At 38.4% G+C, this 5,129-nt stretch overlaps 1 long non-coding RNA gene across 1 annotated transcript; it reads right to left on the bottom strand.

Annotated features, from left to right (window-relative positions):
- Positions 1–1,509: 1,509 nt before the first annotated feature.
- On the bottom strand, positions 1,510–4,731 carry LOC131025865 (uncharacterized). Its single transcript, XR_009102191.1, has 4 exons — positions 3,374–4,731; positions 2,448–2,617; positions 2,174–2,224; positions 1,510–1,718 (listed from the first exon to the last, which is right to left on the bottom strand). It is a non-coding gene; the product is annotated as an uncharacterized LOC131025865 (long non-coding RNA).
- Positions 4,732–5,129: the final 398 nt, after the last annotated feature.

The raw sequence follows: 5,129 nt of genomic DNA, 5'->3' as shown, positions 1-5,129 counted from the left end.
AGGACATGGCATGCTTTAAGTGTGGGGGGGTGTTTTATTGCGCTTATATTTTCAATTGGGCGAGATTAGTCTTTCTATGCTTAGTTTTTGGTCTCGAATCTTGCTAATTTTTATGAATTTGTGGAAGAGTAGATGGTTTTCGATGCGAGTTTCGGGTTTGTGAATGAATGGTGGTTATTCTTGTTTTACTCTTGATATGTGTTTCTTGTTTGTGCAAAGAATTTGAGTTTTGTTGCAACACGATTGTAAGTAAGTAAAACGTGATTTGTCCGGTAGATGCTAGAAGGAGTGTTGTCATTGTGATTACCTACGATCGTATCTTATCTGTGAAAATGTTGGACGAATTGCCAACTTCAAAATTGCCAGCTCTGAAACATCTGGCCTGTTCTAAAAACGTGATAGCTCTGAGTCTCTGCTCCTCTAGTCTAACTATGAGCATGGGAAACCACGTGAAAAGACTTTGGATTATATCCAAATGGTTTTCATTTCACGAATTATGACTCAACTGTCGAAAATCTTAAGCACACAAAGTGTGAAAAATGGTGATATTGATTATAAAGGCGATCACATTAGGGAATTCACTTCTAGCGGAGAATTGGGTCTGATCGAATTACTTACATTACTCTTTTGTTGCTTCTTAAACTTTGAGTTACTTGCATGATCGAGAGATGTGTATTGATTGTAAAATTTTGAATTGACTTTGAGAATGATTGGATGGAAATTAGCATTGTTGAAATCAATCTCTTCCTAGGATTCATATGGATTTTGCTTGAGGACAAGCAAAAGGCTAAGTGTGGGGGGGTTGATTTATGCCTAATTGTTCTAATTTTAGGGGTTTGCATGTGCTTATTTTAAGTTAAATCTTCTGGAAATTGGTGCGTTTTATGGTGTATTTTATGCTTTGCAGAAGATTTAGGTTTTCAAGATGAAGAGTGCAAATTGTGGAGAGTTTGGGCTAAGAATAGTGTTTTTGTGCATACTCTGGCATGTCAGAGAAGCGAAGCCCCGCTTGCCAGAGCAGCGAAATGGGAAGCCAGAGAAATGCCCCACAGTCAGAGAAGTCGCTAGTCAGAGAAGTCGCTAGTCAGAGGAATCACCAGTCAGAAACACTACGCCAGATTCGCTCATAGATAACGGATTTTATCCGTTATCTATGTGCGAAAACATCCGTAATATATAATGGTGTAATGTATGTGGATTTCATACATAACGGAGATTTAAGCGTTATCTATTCTATTATACATAACGGATTATATCCGTTATCTATAGTATTATATCCGTTATCTATTCTATTATACATAACGTTTCAAACCGTCATGAAAGTTTAATATTCACTGTTATGTACACACCTATACATAACGGTTTTTTTATATTAATAACGTTTGGTAATCCGTTATGTATAACGTTTTTGACCGTAATTAGATTTCTATTTCTCCGTTATCTATTAATTTATACATAACAGTATAAATGATAAAAACCAACAATAATAATATTATATATCATCCAAAATATTTAATTTTATATTATTATCATAAAAAAGAATTCATACAAGATTTGAATATAGTCAAAATTCAACAACTGCTCTATCTATACTATTATGCCTTACAAAAATACTAAACATATTAAATATGCAACTAGCTAGCCATATGGTACAACTTTTCTTGTGAATTCACAAGCCTCTTCAGCTCAACGTACGACTCATTTAATCCACCACAAACCTGCCACAAAATCATACAAAGAGCCAACCAAGAATCACAATATAGAGCATCATGATAAACACTAAAAACTTCTCCATTTCACATTTTTTAGGAAATATTACTAAGCACTAAAAGTACCCAAAATTGATGCAAGAACAAGCATATGATTTTTGGTCCAAGGTAAAAAAAATACCAAGAGAGCAACAGTACACTAAAAAAAACAGTGATGTTAGAAAAAGGGGAAATTACCAACAGTGATGTTAGAAAAAGGGGAAATTACCTAGCAGTGATGTTAGAAAAAGGGGAAATTACCAACAGTGATGTTAGAAAAAGGGGAAATTACCTAGCACTAGAAGGAAAAACTAATGATGTTAGAAAAAAAATATCTAAAGTATTTAATTAAAGAATTAAGTACTTGGTTTCTACATTTTTTTTTTGTTAGTTCAGGCTGTCAAAGAGAGCAAAAGTACACTCACCAGAGCCATGGCTTCACAGGTCCAATCACTCACTTTATCAATTCAAAGAATCTAAATAAAAAATAAAAATCAAAAGCAATCACAGAAACTAAACCACTATAAATCAAAAAAAATATAACTCGAGTTACACATTTCATGGGAGTAACTTTGAAATAAACATATATTGGAAAGAAAATCGATAAGAACAAAGACAATGATCGTCTTCGTGCTATGTAGAAATTACTCGTGTGTATAAAGTAAGCATGATTTGCAGTATGTAAGAAGCAGAACTTACTGGGCACATTCAGCGAGTTTGCCTAGATTTTGATTATCCACTCTTCAAGCAAAGATGCAATAAATTTGGATCTACTCTTCAAGCAAAGATGCAATAAATCTTTCGCCATATTTTGCTGCAAAAGACAGCGGGCTTAACCCAACAAAATAGTTCTTTGAGTAAGCATTAACCTGAAAAGAGAAATGACTGCACTTAAGAAAAGCAATTCAATCAATCCCAATACTGAATATAATTGAAGGGAAGATTTATACCAAAAGCAGATACTAATGAAATGAAAAGGCTGCAAAATCAAGAAAAATTGAAATAAACTACAACTAAAGAGGTGAAACGAAACTTCCTGGAATGAATCTTTCATTAACTAAAGAAGCAAACTTCCTGGAATAAAATACCTTAAGCAACAAATCCACGCATTCAAATGAGTGAGAGCCTTGATTGAACATACAAGAGGGGTGTCCACAACTACATAATTGTTATAGACCTATACAGAATAAAAACTAATATCTGAATCTAAATATGTGGACTAGTGAATATGACCTATAACAATCAATCCATGTGAATACTATCATATATAATTTGATATTATGCTGCTTATTCTAAACAAGTTGCCAACGGTAAAAGTTCCTACAGACATTATAGAAGTCATGCACAAAATATTGAGATGAAGAAATAACTTGATTCACCAAAACACACATTCAATGTATTAAAAACAAGATGGAAAACATCTTAAACGAATTTGTCACCGATGAAATGACAACTTCTCATACTTCACTATCCCATATGGTAAAGTTCACTACTAACGTGCGTATCAAATCATCTCATGTAACGACATCACTTATTAAGTCTAAATAATAACACCAAACTCACATTCTCTTGTAGCAGAATTCCATGAAACAATGAAAATAGGATATCTGTTACACATCAAGTACCTGGAAATCTGATAAATCCCGGCAGAATGCATGTCGAAATCCAAGTCCCTGCAAATGGGAGTTAGGAACAAGTACAACTCAGTCACAACTCAGTCCCTAACAGACCATGAAGGTGGCTCAGAATTTGTCATCTCTGTACTTATATCTGTTTGGTTATCTAAAGTATTGAAGACATATATCCAAAGAAACTTTCAACCCGGACAAGATTTTTCACTACCACATTGGCAGATTATAACTACACCACTAGCAAAAAAGATAAAACAGAACCAAACAAACCAACTATCAAAGCCACATAGCAACAATCAACTAAAAATACAATCTTTACCCATATTTGCTTTCTTTGAGCGCCTGAATTTCCTCCTTAGTCAATGGCTCCCCACGAATCTCCTCTCTGGATCTCACATGCTTGGGCCTAGAACCGGGAAGATATGGACCGGGCGCCTGGACCGGCTTCGCGCCATTTTATGAGTCAGCGACAGCTTAAGCGAATCGAACTCCGGCAGCGGCCTCCGCCCCAGACACGGCTTCGCCATCGTTTCGGGCCCAAATAGGGACACCAACGGCTCCCGCAATTCACCAGATTCACCTTCGGCGTCTCTGTGTAACTATACTGACACAGAAATGGTCAAGGGAGAATCGAATCATTTTCCGAGGTGAAGCTCGTCTTCTATCTCTTTCTGGGACCTCTGGCGCCCGATGAATTTCTGTGTGGCGTTGTTCCACCGGTAGAAGCATATTTCGGTAGTCGGCCGGTGGGGCTGGGGCCGGACCGACGGAGGCGAAAGAAATTAATTCTTGCTGGTGAAATCAAAGTTTCGATTAGGACTGAAAATATGTTATGTAAATGTTCTTCTTCACTGGAGCATCACAATGCCTCAGATTCCAAATAACCAAAAATCAAAGAGTGATAGAACAAAATCACCTCGTTAGAGAAGAGTCAGAGCTGCAGAACACCAGATTCCAAGCATCTGGAGCATGAATCGATCGGAGATGCGACAAGGATAGAGAAAATGAGAACAGGGAGGAAAGCAGGCAGTGCGAGGGGGACTAGGCGGTGCGGCTAGGGTTACCAGACAATAGGGGCGGCGAGATGGGGGATGCGGCGCAGATCGCGAAGCCTAGGGTAGCGACGAGGACCAGGGCGACGAGATAGGGGCACGTCGTGGCAGGCAGCGCGAATCGCCGCACCTAGGGTTAGCAGACGAGAAGAGGGGCAGTGAGATGGGAGCGCAGCGTGGCAGTCAGAGATTGAGGTCGGCGAGATTGCGGTGGTGAGATTGAGGTCAGAGATGGAGCGCACCTAGGGTTAGCAGACGAGAAGAGGGGCAGCGAGATTGCGGCGGCGAGATTGAGGTCGCGACGTATGTTTCGACCAAACTAACACCTAAGGTCGCCCGCAATAGTACGAGGTCATCCTAGGGTGGCAAGTCAACCCAAGTCGTATTCTCAGGGAAGGCTAAACAGGGCTCTAACTGTGCTACACACAAGAAACAGAAATAAACCTAAACACTCTAATCAGAAGCTGGGTTTGACACTCTCTCCGATTAACTAGCGCGTAAAAGAAAGAAAGCAGTAAAATTATCTAGGCGAGAAATAAATATGAAGCAATCGATCAAGCATAAAAACTAGGGTTCTGAGCGAATTAATCTAGAAGCGATAAATAACCCAAACACGTAAAGCAATACAATTATCTAGGCGATGAAAACATCAAAAGCATAAATCAAATATCATTATCTAAGTGCTCGATTATCTAGGC

Source organism: Salvia miltiorrhiza, chromosome 1, assembly GCF_028751815.1.
Source record: "Salvia miltiorrhiza cultivar Shanhuang (shh) chromosome 1, IMPLAD_Smil_shh, whole genome shotgun sequence".
Taxonomy (NCBI): domain Eukaryota; kingdom Viridiplantae; phylum Streptophyta; class Magnoliopsida; order Lamiales; family Lamiaceae; genus Salvia; species Salvia miltiorrhiza.
Note: the sequence above shows the minus strand (reverse complement) of the source record. Positions and strands in the feature narration are given on the sequence as shown.